Raw genomic sequence first — 15,288 nt, 5'->3', positions numbered from 1 at the left:
TTCGAGATGGGGCAGCACAGCGGGGCAGCTGTTGCCGGCTGCCGCATGCTGCATAATTTTGCACGGCACATTGAATGATTATGAGCGCTTCACCGGCCGCAGATGATTTATGCCCAGTCGGTGAACGGGGGGGCTACGGGGCACAAATAAAATTACAGTGACAAATTAATGAAAATGAGCAGCGACCAGGAAATTGTAAAAATGGTCAAGCAAAAAACACAAATACATAAGAAAATGTAACAATTCGTGTGATAAAAGAGAAACTACAGTAAAGACTTTGGCATGACTAACAAGTCATCAAGACAAAAGGGTTTTATCTGCGGCTAATCAAATGACGTGCAAATAGTTCTTATCTTGTGATAACCATTTAAACCAGCTTGTCATCAATACGGAAATAAACCATGCACAAATATATATATTATTTGTGAAAGCTTTTATTGTATTTTCACTTTTAAGTGGTTACTAGCGGGAAAGTTTCTACCTACCTTATCAATATGATTAAGAGTAGAACAATAGAAATATTTAAGCTTGCATAATTTACAATTTTAAGTCATAAATGAACTAACTAAACGTACTATAGATAGTTTGTATACTTGGTATCTCTTGCTAGCGCTTCTTTCTCTCTTTATAGCCTTGCATATTTTATTTCCTCTATGTGTCGCATTCGTAACAGTTTAACTGGCTTCATGGTATGCAAAAGTACTTAAGTTTACCTATTTACTTCTTTCACAATTAATTCTATGCTTTCCTCTATTCCCCCTCTGTACATTTCTTTCTGCATCTTTGTCTCTTAAATCCCTAACCTACCTCTCTCGCTATAAATGGGTCTCTTATAATCCTTATAAATTGTACTTCTCTATGTTCTTTTGTTTATCTCACTTAATTTACTTTTTCTCTTTATTTCTCTACCTGCCCTTACCTACTTTTTCATAATTTTTACTTCCACCCTTTATACATTTCTACCTTCATTTCTGTAATAATAATAATATAATCCTCTATCTTCATCTCTCGGTATACATCGCCTTTTCACTATCCTTATATATTTCACTTCTCTATTTGTTTTTGTTCATCTTTCTCTATAATCACATTCTCTTCTTCTCTCTCTTTACCTGTCATTACCTACTTCTTTTTACTTTTTCGACGCACTTCCTTTCTATCTTCTTCGCTCTCTCAAGCTTATTTAAGTTATCTCTTTGTTTTTCGATATTTCTTTGTTTTATTATTTACCTACTCTTAGCATCGTTTACTTTACTTCCTCTTTGCGCGACGTTCTTAAACGTTTCACAGAGAGCCTTAGTCAAAATATTACATCTGCCTAACAGTTTAAGATTCATACATTTATGGATCCGAGAGCTTTACTTGATTTGCCTTAAAGTGCATCATGCTTATGCGTCAACACACTTCCATGTCTCATCTACAAAATACATCTATTAATAATGATATAAGACACAAAGAAACTCGTTTGTTCAAACCAGTTAGCATCTCAATTCAAAAAGCTTTCACAAGTTTCCAACACGGGCCGTATATCATTCATGCTACATGCGTTCGCACACAGTTGCCACAAAGCGCATCAACACTGTAATCCACACTCATACACACACACACACACACACACGCCAACACACACACATTCTTACAGGAGTGTGCGCCGGGCAACCCTAAAATGCCTTCAACTGTAAATTTTCAGTAGCTGCCATTTTTTTTCTTCTTCTTTTTGTATTCTTCACCCAGAGAGACCTTTTCGTGCCCGAAAAGCATTGTGTTATTTAATTGCCGGCGTATTGTATAACGGCATATTCTAGGGGGGTTCGAACTTGGTTTGACGGAGTGGGCTTCGAGCCTTGCGTTATCCTTGAGCAAAATTTATGCAAACAAAAAATGCTTTAAATGAATAATCAGGCACAACCGAATTTGAAAGCATTTAGAGGCCAAAAGGCGACCCTTTTTTTTTTGGTCTTCTCCGACACAACGTTTTTGTTAATGTTTGTTAATTAATTGCAATCAGTTCCAGGCTCAAATACAGGTAACCCCCTACACAAATGCGTAAGCCCAAGGCAGACGGCCGCCTCGGCTAATCGGTGCGGACGTGAGGCTCCAACATCGTCGCTTGTTTACATCAAATGACAGGCAACACACAAGGGGCGCGGCGTAGGCGGGCAGCAAAAGCTGAGGGGCAGCAAAAAATTTTTTATAAATTTTCAATGCCACTTGAGTTTAGTTTGCAGAGCGAATCACTTCACACGTTGTGCCACGGTGCTGGCTGCCCTTCAGCTAACCAATGTGGGGCAGCAGCAGCAAAAATAAAAAGAGAGCGAAAAAAAAAATTGTAAGAACAAGACGGGTGTGTTTGACCTAGAGATATCGTGTACTGCATAGTCGCATAAGGTATCAACTTTTGGCTTTATTATTTAAGCATTTTATAATGTTTGTAATTTCTTTTGGTTCTCTTCGGACTAGATGGGAGGCGATACGCAAAATTGCTAAAAGCCCGCGTTGAGTAGGGTATTCGGGAGTCGGTATTGTAAACTTTGTTTAAACTTTATGTGGACAGTCTCTGAGTTCAGAAAGAATAGACAAACATGTCACAGTTAGTTTGTATAAGCTAGTCAAAAGGCATATACAAAATTAAAATTAAAAGACAGATTCTGTTATTCACGCTGTCCCTTTTTCCTGGCCTGTCGCTTGTAGTTCGCAACAAGTTAATGCTTTGCAAGGGGGACAATGCGCAAGCCATACTAGAGTAGAATTCAAAGTCGGCTAATAATGGACGGAAAGGTTTTCAAAATGATCGAACTAATTATTAAATAACAAATTTTCAAATTTTCTTGAATTTACACAACTATGTGTTACCCTGTTACTCAATTGTTTCTATATTTATAGGGTATAACAAAAATCAAAATGCCAGTTAACGTTATAAATATGCATGGAATACGTAATAATCTGCATGAAGAGCACAGCCCATGGAGCGCTGGCAAACTACTTCTGAGTGAGTGAGAGGAAGAAATTTGATTATATTTTCCAAATGGTTTCTTTTTGGCTAGTTGTTGTTGTTGTTGCTGCTGTTCTTGTAGCTGCTGCTGTTGTTGTTGCTGTTGTTGTTGCTGTTCTTGTTGCTTCAACTTTTGAGGCCAACAACGGCAAAACATGCCACGGACTTTCTGCTTTCTATAACAGCACGAACCGAAGGCATTGAGGATGACGATGGCGACTAGTCAAGTTTTTCTTTTTCTTCAGCTTTTTGTTTTTTCCAACAGTTTGACGGCAGTTTGTTGTTGCTTTTCCCCATTGCCTCCCGTACCTCCTCTGCACTGCCAAATCCATCTGCAGTTGACTTTGTCTGCCATTGCCAAGCGGAAAAACCACTTTGATTGTCGAGTGTTGCGTCTATTTTTGCTTTGCAATTGTAAAATTACCCGCTTGCAGTTTGGGGGCATTAATTTATAGAATAGATTTACTATGGTTATCTGCAGCTTTACAATTTTAGATAAATGAGCGTAAAAATAGTTTTTACTTGCAGGCCGGGCGCATTTTAAACACAGGTATTGGTTAAGGCTTTTAATATACGAGAAGAGAATAATAACATGTCATTGAAAGTCAATCAAGTGAGAGGCGTATATCGACAAACTGTAACTTGATTTGAGCTTTAAGTGTGATTAATTGTAAATTACAAATCTTTCAGCCTCTTATATCGATATAGCTTAAAGCTTTTAGGCAATTTCGATGTAAATTGCTTCCATGTGATTTCACGCCCCTTGTTGTATCAACAAACGGTATTTAGTGGGATAAAGCTTTAATCTTAAGGCGAGTTTGATTGTAGAGAGCAAAGCTTTCAGCTGTTTCTATGTGCTTTCAAGACTCTTTTTGTATCAACAACTGTACCTAGTGTGTTAGAGATTAGAGCTTTAAGTGTGCCTTATTACAAATATAAAAGTTTTCAGTTGTTTCAATAGGCTTTCTAAAAGTTTTGTTCTATTCTATTCAAGTTAAATCTCGCTTAAAGCTTTCATGTTGTTTTTTCAAATGTTTATTTAAGCACATTCTAAATTTAAGAATCGAGTGAAGGTAATAAATTATTTATAATTGTTTTGAAATAAGATTTAAATTTCTTTACATATTATTTGAACGAAAACTGGTTCTATTAATATTAATATAATACACAAGATAATTGTACCTATTTTAAAATGGTGTCCACTCAAAATAGCCCATTAAACATATAATTTTTAAATAAATTATTATCATTTCATTTTTAATTTAAATCAGTGTGCTGTCATTCTAAAGCTTAGTCATACAGAAATGTATTTCTAATTTTTTTTTTTCATTCAGTTGATTAACTAATTTTACTCTTACATCATAGTCACTTGATTGGCATACGAATCATGCCAAAAATATATAATCTGCGTAAGCTTGAAAACTGACAGAGATATGAAATTTAATAGAGCTCCAAATGTAATAAACACGTCAACTGTATTTTGAACTGCGAAAGATTAATATAGATTGTTAAATGCATAAATCATGAATCTATTATTGAAGCATTTGACTTAGGGCACTCCTTGGCACAAGTCTAAGAGTTTTTGCGTCAGCCACTCCACATAGAATAACAAAAAGAAAATCGCATTTGATTTTCACTCGTTTATACTGTGACTGTGTTTTCGCCATAAGTAGATAAGTCGAGAAAGAAACAAACCAGCTTGGCTTGGCTCTGAAGGTCAAATTGAAATGAAAATGCCGCAACATTGCAAATTGGTTTCATGTAAATTTTTAATACCCTATATGAATGGGATTTAAGGGGTTGATTAGCGCGAAATGCAGTTTAAAAGCATTAAGAATGATTCCAATTAGCGATTGTTTTGATTAGGTAAGATAAACTTGTTTCTTCATTATGCCAGCTTTACTCATTTATGTTGCCTATTAAATTATTAACAAGTTCTAGTTTAATTTAATTATTTTCCATTTGTTATTATTTTTTATTTTATTTTACTTTTATTAATTTTTTTTTTTCATTTTTTTAATAGTTTCATTTTAATGTTTTTTAGTTTTTTTTTTATTTTAATTTTGAATTTTATTTTATTCCTTATTTAATACATTTATTTTGTTTTTATTACTTTTACCTTTTTAATGGAACATTTTAAGTTTTTTTTTCAAGACTTTTAGTTATTTCTTGGTGCAGGGCATTTGCTAGTCGACTAGCGTCCAAAATGTCAACTTGTTTCTTTTCTATCCAACTGATTTCTAAGGTGCTTATAACGTCGAGCCATTGTCAGAAGCCAAATAGGTGGAAGAATAAGCAGCGCAAAAAGAGAGAGAGAAAGAAAATGCCAAGAAAATCGACTGATATGCTTGCGTTATGTTGTGCTCAGGAAAATTGGAAAATTGCTTTTGCACAGCCCACATTTTTGTGTCCGTGCACAGGTGTGCGTATGTCCTCTGCACACGTGTGTGTGTGGGTGCGACTGTGTGTGTCTGTGCTTGAAAAGGATATGTGCGTGTTTCTAATGGCTTTCAGTTGAGAGGTCATGTTGTACATGTTTGCTATAAATTTGCTGTAAAAATTCTGTGCACTGAGCAAACGCTGATAATGAAATATTTTCTGTGCGCCAAATTCCAACCCGGCACCCAAATGAAATGAAACACAACTAAGCAATATAAGAGAGATAGAAAGAGAGAGACAGAGACACAAGAAATTTAGAATATGGTCAACCAATATGTTGAAAATGTTTATTTTTTTTTTTGGCCTGGCAGCAGCGACAAGCTATGCAAAACATAGCAACAATTTCACGTAAATAAATGCGAACAATGAACATTTTTTGACTAACGTAAGAAAAAATACGTATAAATACGTGAGTCTGTGTTGCAGTAAAGTGCGAATACCCTGTCCACAAAATATTCAGATGAGATTGATAATATTATGAGTGTTGGATTGCCATTTTTCAGATTCAAGAGAAGAAAAACAGACAGTGAAACATTTAAGTCACAGCACGTAAAAAGCTTTGTAATAGAACGTTTGTTAAAAATATGACGGAGACACTTTTTAATAAAGCTTTTAAAATCAACGCAGCCAGTAAAACATTAACGTACAGGAAAAAAAGAATAATATATTTGTTACAATTATCTAAGAGAAGGTTGAGCTAATGATATATAATAACAGCAATTTATTCCGGGTTGACGCTTCGTCGTTACTTTAAACCGCATGTAAAACGTTTAAGAATATGAGCCAAAAAGAAAATAGAAAAATTGAACACTGCCAAGAGACACGATACACAATAGATAGACGTTGCGAAGTGAAAGATCTAAAGATTGGTGGGGAGAGAGTGAGATAAAGAGAAATAGAAAGAGTGGGAGAGAGAGAGAGTGAAAGATAGAAAGAGTGGGAGAGAGAGAAGAATAGAGAGAATGGAAAAGAGAGAGAGAGAATAAGTGAAGTGCAAAGAGCGGGTGTGAGTTATAGAGAGTGAGGGAAAGGTGTTGGGGATTATAAAAAAAATGTCTACAAATGAAAGTTTCTATGTTTAAGGTATCTACAATTAAAACTCCTGCGATTCATAATTACTGAATGCCCGCTGTATAAGTGGGGTATCAACCAGACGACAAAGCCACAATGCCCTAGTCAGAAAGGCTATAAAAAAAAAACGAAAGAGAGACTGAAAACCCGTTGGCATAATAAATATGATGCTCAATTGTGTCAACAACAACAACGCCCATTGGGTTGGATTGCTAAATGGCGAACCGCACATGCTGCTTATGTTATTTTGTTGTTATTATTGTTGTTGTTGGTGTTGTTATTCTGTTGGTGTATTTCAAGCGTCTGTTCGCACACGTTTCACAAACAAATGAATTCATTCAAATTTATAGAGCAATGCGAATTGCAGTCAACAAATGTGCTGCCCGCTCTTCACGCTGGGCGTGGAATCATGTGTCGTCCCTTGGGTAAAACGGGTTAAAGAAAAAATCAAATTGAAAATGCTGAAAATTATTTAATATTGTTGCCAAGGGTGAAAAGCTGGTGGAAATTACATTTATGCTGCACAAATTAACGAAACAAAAATAAAACGCCCAAAGCACACAATTGAATTGGCATTCGTTAAAGGGTCAGAAAATCGATTTGATTTCATCAGCTTACCTCAACAAATAATGCTTAGCAATTGTGGATAGAATTTATATATTTTATGCTGAAAAGATAAAAGATAGATATTTAAATTAGAGTAGCAAAAAATATATAATTAGATTTTAGTCCAATTATACAAATATTTATGTGTTGAATCAAGTTGCAAAGCAAAAACTGTGGAAAACTTCGTTTACAAAGGAAACCTGAGCGAGCGCAAGGATGTGCTTATTAATATATATTTTTTTAAATTTATTTGGATCCTATAATCAGTTTTTATGTTATTGATTTCATATGCCACAGCATAATTAACAACAATTAAATTTATGTATCTTTTATCGATACTCTTTAGTATCTGCATCTGTATTCTTTTCCCTCAGGTAGCCCTAGATCCAACTAATTTATACTTAAATTCAAGAGCGTAGGCTCAGCATTAAATGTTCGTTTAGTTTAACAGACTTTTAGGTGTGGTTCTCTTTGAAATTCCATAATTTTAGTGCCTCTCAACTGGCGAAGTACTTTAAGCTAGGCAATAAAAAGCCAACCTAAGACTACTTAATTTAATGATGCCTCCTGCTGACATTTTGTGACTTTGAACGATTAACAACAATTCGTTCAACTGTCAGCACTCGGCAACAACTTAACTGCCAGTTAAATAAATTTCACGCAGTCAAAACACACACACACACACATTCATGTATACACCCAATATTAGGGTCAATGGGTTGCATAGAACCTGTCCTGAGCTTGTATACATACATGCTTGAGTTATCTTTCATCTAATATGTCCTATGTTGAGCTGCAGCCAACTCGATTGCCAGCTATGCGCTCAATAAAATAAAAAAAGGAAAAAAAAACTTGAAAACTCCGCCCACATTTAGACAGCTCAATTTTTTGCCTATTGGCCTGTTGGCATTGTTTTTCTATACCCTTGTAGAGGGTATTATAATTTTGTCATGATATGTGTAAGCCATGGAAGGAGACATTTCCGAACCCATAAAGTATATATACATTCTAGATTAGCATCAATCGTCGAAATAATATAGTCAGGTCTATCTGTCTGTCTGTCCGTCCGTCTGTCTGTTTCTATGCGAACTAGTCTCTCACTTTAAAAGCTTTCGTTTTGAAATATTGCAAATGTTCCCCTTTCTGTTGCAGGCAGTACATACATCGAAGCAAACTCGGAACTTATTCGTTATACGATGCTCCTCATACATATGCAAAACCTTATCAACGTCGGAGCACATATAGTTGCCATAAAAACAATCTCGAAAAGTAGGATATTTTCATCAAACGCAGCATTTTTGAGCTTTACTAAGCTCACATATCTGCCAAACAGCAAGGCACATGTCCACAAGGGTATTAAATCTTCGGCGTGCCGTAGATATCATAAGATTCTCGTTTTTGGTTCTTTTCAATCTTTGGGACCGCATCTGTTTGGCTCTTTGCATTGATTGCCTCGTATTCCTTTTGGGCATCAATTTATTGATTTCGCTAACCATTTTGCCATTTTCTTTCTGTTTCTGCGAAGGTCACAAATTGTATTCAAATATTGTGTAGTTAATAGCCAAATGCCATTTAAAAATAACAAACATTAGCAAAACGTATCGGTTATTGAGGTTTATATTTAGCTAGCATCTAATTGAGGCGATTGCAATTTACATTTTGTTGTTTATTCAAACAACAAATGAAATCTCATAATTATTGAACTGAATACTGCTTTCACAATTTTAATACCATTGTTTACATATACAATGGGATATAAAGACAGCCGGACAAGTTAATGCGTATATTTAAATTTTATATGGCAGTTGAATATTATATTTCCAGGGTTGATTTTATAATAATTCGCATATAATATCCATTTACCGACTGAGATTAACTTCTTTGGCATTTTGCTAGGTTAATATAAGAACGAAATTCTGTATTCTACACTTGGAAAAACAAAATGGTGTACAAAATAAGAAGAGACTATTTAATATAACGAACTCTATATATTCTATATATTTCCACCATGTCTACATACACAAGAGCATACACTTTATGCAAGCTGAGCACTTTATGCAGCGACTGTGCTTCTTCTTCCCTTTGCCGCGTACTATAAAAAACTTGGTCCTGAGTAACTTTGGTGTTTATAGTCCGATCTTTTTGAATCTTTCAGGGTTTGTATATGACACCAAAATGGGTGTAGATACCAAAGCCCAAGGCAAAAATATTAAAGAACTGATTTATATATACCATACTATCCTATACGAGAGCTTGCATGCCAAATTTTGTGTCTGTATCTCTTAGAAGCTTCGAGATATGATCAAAAAACAAGATTTCAATATGAATGTTTTTCATTAAGTTTCAAATGAGACAAGTTATCCATTATTAATTTACCCACATTTAATTGATAATTGATTTATATAAACTAACAAACTGCAAACTGCATAAAACGAACGCTTATTATTCCGCATACAACAACATCAACTCTTTTTGCGACTTTCAATCAATGTCCACACTTTAAATATTTGCAATTTTATGGGTCTGGCTCAAAGGCATTTTGTCGTCAAGTGTTATTAAACAAAATCCTCAGAGTTTACATTCACAAGTCCCGTTGAGGGTTTTGCAAAGTTAACGCAAATTAGTTGCACAGCAAAAACACAGAGAAGTGCATTAAATATTTACAGGCCCCGGCGGGAGGTAATGCCAAAAATGTTTATCAACTGCTGCACAAGCAGCAGCAGCAGCCGCCGCCGCCGCAGCAGGAACAACGAGCTAACTAATTACTAAGCTGATTAAATTAAATTAAGTGGGTTAGAAGAAAACACAAGCACACACACGCATAGGTACACACATACACACACACGTGCGTATACCCACTAAATTTTGGGCTGTAGAGCTACCGTAAGACATTTTGATTGCAAAATTAATGCGACCAAAGTAATTTTTGTGTGTGTGTGCGTGTGTGTGTGAGTGTGCCTGGTGTGTTTATGTGCACCATATAATCACATTAACATACACACGCACACAAGTTTGTCTGAGCGTGGGGCAGCAGAAGAAACAAACACCTCGACTGACTTTTCATAGATAAAACGCAACCTGCCTTGACATTGGTTTACCCCACACTCTACGAGAGTGTGTGGCTGTGTGCGTGTGTGCTTGTGTGTATGTGTGCATCTTAATTAATGATACAAGGATACAATTTTAGAGCAAAGCGCAAGCCGAAGCCCAGTCAAGGATATCAAATGGCAAACAAAACTGCGTCAACAACTTGGAAATAGCCTAGAAAATAAATTGGATATCCAATATATACAAATGGCACGATTTTAGATTGGCATGCAGTGTGTGTGTGGGTGTGTGTGTGTGTAATCCCGTTAAAGTCCATTGGCAATAGAGGCATGCCACACACACACACACAGACAGACACACACACACACAACATCCACTCCTTAACCATATTGCGTCAATTTATTAACCCATGGAAACTGTCAATTTTCGCACGCCCGTGAACTTTAACCCTCAGTATTTTAATTAGCGAGGTAGCACAAGCGCTTAAGCTGTGCTAACACAAAAAAAAAATAGAAAAAAGCATACGACTCACTCCAATGCACAAGTTTTCCAATCAAAAAGTCTTGCATCAAGCAGCAGCAACAACAAATACAACAACAACAACAACAACAACAACAAATGCTATTACACAAAACTAGAAAAAAAGCACGAGATATTCGCATTGGCGAAATTGGGGCTTAAGTTAGGGCTAGAGAGTATATCAACTTTGCCATCAATTTTGTAACAAACTTTAAATAACTGTAATCGCCAGCAGCAATAATACGGAAAATTAAATATTCATTTTACAAAGCATATTTATTGAATCATATTCTCTTTTCTTGTGGAGAAACTAAATTGGTCTTTGATTTGTTTTCATACATTCAAAATATTAAAAACAAATTTTAAATAGTTTATTTTTCTAGTTTTATTTTATGTTTTTTAAAATCTATTTTACTTTTTTAATTTATTCTATAAAATTTAATATTTTTATTTATTCTATATATTATATTTTTGTTAATTTAATATTTTTAAAATTTAATATTTTTATTATTTTCTAATTTTATTCATTTCATGTTTTTTTTTTTAATTATTTTATGTTTGTATTTATTTCCTATTTCTATTTATTTCACATTTTTAATAATATTTATATATCTGTTAATTTTGTTAATTTATTTAAATTATTATGTATACATATTGTGTACATATATGTATGTATGTACATATTGTAAATTTTAATATATTTATATATCTATTTTTTGTATATTTATATTATATATTAATTTTTTTTAATATTTTTTTTTATATATTTATTAATTTTATACTTTTATTTATTTTTTATTTTTTATACATTTTTATTATGAAAGACTGAGGCTTACTTATGTTCAATAAAGGTCAAAATTAGGGCATTGACGTTGCTCTATGCCAAAAGTTCATAAAATTTCTATTGTCGACTTTTTGTACAGCAATTTTTTTTTACAACACACAAAACAAGTGCGCAAAAGTTTTGCAAATCGCGAAAAGCGTTTAACTACTTCTTTATTGTAGTGTTGTGTAAATTTCGGAAAAGTGTTGATGAGCTGTTGGGAAGGGACGCAGCATAGAATGCAATAGATTGATGGCTGAGGGGAGGTAGGGCGGGCGCACTTCAACGGTAATGCCAATATGCGCTACATTGTGCACTTTGTATTTGCGCAGCGACGCCATTTTGTATTGACCTTGATATACATGGAGGAATTGCTCATCAACGACGCGAGTGGGACGGTTGGGGAGTGATGTGGGCGTGGCACTTAGTCAATGGAGGGCAAGTGGCTTTTAAATGCAACCGAAAATGTGTCGATTAGATTGGGAAGAAGTGGAAGTTAGTGGTGCTATTGATGGTTCAAATTCTCTCCCCCTCTCTCTTTATCTCTCCCTTTCTCTTTATATCGCTATCACTATCTCTCCCTCTATTTTTATCTCTTCCGCTCTCAGTATGCATGGCATGGCTATGCATTTTGCAACCTTTTTCACAGTTTTCACTTGCAGCCGGATGTGCCGGACAAACGGAAATGAAATTTTGCGTATTCGAATATAGAGTATATTTATTTTTTTTTGTGTGTGCTGAATGATTGGCAATTGTGCTGATGAAACGAGCTGCAAATTTCGGGCAATTTCAATTTGATTTGCACACCATGAGAACTTCAGAGGAAATGTGGCTACAAACGGGTGAATTATTCAGAATGTGCTGTTTAACAATAAACAAAAAAAAAATTAATATAAAAACTTACCAACAGGCAAGTACAGTCCCTGTGCGCTCTTTAAGCATTTTTAGCTAAAATTCCCAATGGGTTAAAGCGAAAACCAACATAAGCAGCATTAGAGTTTATTAATTTAAGTTCGTTTCTAGAGATACAACATTTAGCAAAACGAATACTAATGCTGACTATTTATCACTTATTTTCCGCCTGTGAAAGTGAATTTAAAATAATAAATTAAATATATTTCCCTCATTTTAAGTAAATTAAAACATTTTATGAATTAAGTTTTAATTTTAGGGTGTTCCTAACTTTGTACAGACTTTTCCCAATTCACAAGCGAGTTTCCTTTCGATTTTCTTTTTCATTAATCGTTTTATTACTCTCCAAAAAAGGGGCCCTGTTTGGACCAACTCAAAGCAAACATCATTTGCACTTGCTGTTGACCAACTTTAATTAGCGCAACGAAAAATATGGTAAATAAATATGTAAATGGCATAAAATATGAAAACCGTTACCGCAATAACCGCAACACGTTGCCATTTTCGCTTAAAAGGGAATGAGAAATAATTGCCAGGCAAACAATTTATGGGCACCTTCCACACTGGATAATCCACTCATTCATGCATATACATATGCATAGGGTATACATATATAGATATATATATATATATCCTATATATATACTTGTACATGTAAAGCCGTGTAAATCCAAGTCCATGACTTCTGAGCTGTTGCCTAATTATGCAGCCGGCGCCGCGGCGCGTTTACTGTGGACAGTAATAGATAAACTTTTGTGCAAATGAAAAGTTATGGAGAAAAAAGCGACGACAGGCAAAAACTTTTCAAGACTGCAAACAAAACAAAATAAAAATATATATAAAATAAGAAAGAAAAGCTATTAGCTGCACACCGAAGATTGAATACACTGCCTGCAAGAGAAGGACGAAGCTTTGACGAGTTTTATGAGAATATCTTTAATGCTGAGACAAGTTCACATGGAAATAGCCTCGACCGTGAACACTCCTCAGGAATATATATATATACATATATATTAAGGTTTTAATGCGTTACACAATTTGTAACAAAATTATTATACGCTGGGATATAAAAAATTCGAAAAACTGGAAAAGTAGCCAAAACAAATCCGGCAGAAAAACGGATTTGATGCTCACCTTTATTTCATCGTAAATGCCAAAAATGATGAACCTAAATAACCAAACAAACAAACAAACATTGTTTAGAGGTGGGGCGGATGGGGGGAGGGAGATTGCCATTCCTAATGAATTCGGCTGAAAAGATTCCATAAATCAAGCCTCATCTAGTAAAGCATCTTATTGTACTAGTCGCAGACACGCCCTGTATAAGTTTTTTCTTTTTTTCTTGCTGCGATTATCATTTAAGTTGTTAATCATGTCTAGAGGGAATCGAGAAAAAAAAACTACGTATTGACTAGCAGATACCCTGTTTTATGCAGAACACGTTTAAGTCAGAATTTACAAGCCAAAGGACATTTGCAAAACCTTTTACTAGTTGTAAGTCGTCCTGATTAGTACAGTTTAATTTTACAGGGTCTTCAGATAGGATTCATAAATGACATTCACATTCGCAAAACCTACTCAAGTTGTAAGTGTCCCTTGCTTACATCATTTTAAGATACACGGTATGTATAAAAATTCGCCCACAGAGGGAGCTGCTGTGCAGCGTGACAAGGACCTTTGCCCTTTGATGTTTTAGTTAATTAATGCGATTATGAGTAGTCTGACAATTTATAGAACGCGGTAAAAATAGAATTCTCAACTAGTTGTAGGCAAAGCCTTTCAATTAATTCAAGTTCCCTCTTATTAAATTATCTCCTTACAAAATGTGACAACGCTTTAAACACATTAAATTCTATTTTAGCTTAACTATTATTATAATTTAAACATAAAAAAGTGATACATTACAACAGTCTTTCACATGAAACATTAAAAAGCCGCAGCAGTTCAAAACTTGCCACAAAATCACATACATATATATACATTCAGCTATTTCCAAGGACAAGTGCGAAAATTTTATGGTTTATCTACACATGTGGCAACCGCATACCGTAATCCAAGCCCGCATATGAACTAGATTTAAAGCTAAACGTAATAATAAAAAACACGAATAGTTAGTCATTTGTAAAGCCGCAGCTTGAATACCCTTGCAGCTACCCTTGACATCTGCGAAGGGTGCAAAATACATTTTTAGTTAAAGGAAAATACCATTTCCGGGGAAGTGAATTTTTAGAACATGTGTGTTTATAGTTCAATTTTTATAGGATTTTGCTCAACGTTGTATAAATAACTTCTATATCTTAATCCAATTTAATATAGTGTTTAGTTGTTGATCAGAATTCATATATATATTGGAAGCATTAAGTTCATATATGTATATACATAGTTATTATATTATGCCCACAAAAAGTCTCCTACAAGACGTTACGTATTTCATGACATAATAAAAATAACCTTTGCAAGTGTACTGTAAAACATATTATGGAAAATAAATTGATTGGCTTCAAGTAGTTGACGAAAATGTTTCCCATGTGTGTCTGAAATACGAGAAAACTGCCCCACGAAAGGGGTGAAAAATAACTAGAGCCCAGAGAGAAACAAGCCTTTGTGCATGTCATGGTTGACTTGGTCTAAATGGCTGTGACAGTCATGGAAATAGATGAAAAGAACTATTGAAGAGCTTGAAATGTGTACGAGTATGTAGCTATTAATTTTGTTCATTAAACTAACGGCATATTAAACGCACGCATTGTACTAAAATCACTGGAAATATATATATATATATAGAGAGAGAGAGAGAGAGAGAGTAAATCGTGTGTGTGTGTGTTTGGTTGGGCGGCAACGCCTCATTAATGATACGCCATTTGGTATTTCGTACGCTTTT

At 34.7% G+C, this 15,288-nt stretch overlaps 1 protein-coding gene across 3 annotated transcripts in view; it reads right to left on the bottom strand.

Moving 5' to 3' along the window:
- The window catches only part of bin3 (bicoid-interacting protein 3), a 55,274-nt gene that overhangs the window by 18,342 nt on the left and 21,644 nt on the right, over positions 1-15,288 (bottom strand). For 2 of the 3 annotated variants that reach the window (XM_064680586.1, XM_064680588.1), the window contains one exon: positions 7,118-7,166. The exons of the other annotated variant lie outside the window; for it this stretch is intronic. The gene's annotated coding sequence lies outside the window, so the exon portion shown is untranslated. The remainder of the gene's footprint in view (positions 1-7,117; positions 7,167-15,288) is intronic. 3 annotated transcript variants of the gene reach the window in all.

Source organism: Drosophila montana, unplaced genomic scaffold (genome assembly GCF_035044405.1).
Source record: "Drosophila montana isolate Dmon_TW-CO22-7 unplaced genomic scaffold, ASM3504440v1 contig_2127_1, whole genome shotgun sequence".
In the NCBI taxonomy this organism is placed as follows: Eukaryota; Metazoa; Arthropoda; class Insecta; order Diptera; family Drosophilidae; genus Drosophila; species Drosophila montana.
The sequence above is the reverse complement of the archived record's forward strand: the minus strand, read 5'-3'. Positions and strand labels throughout refer to the sequence as shown.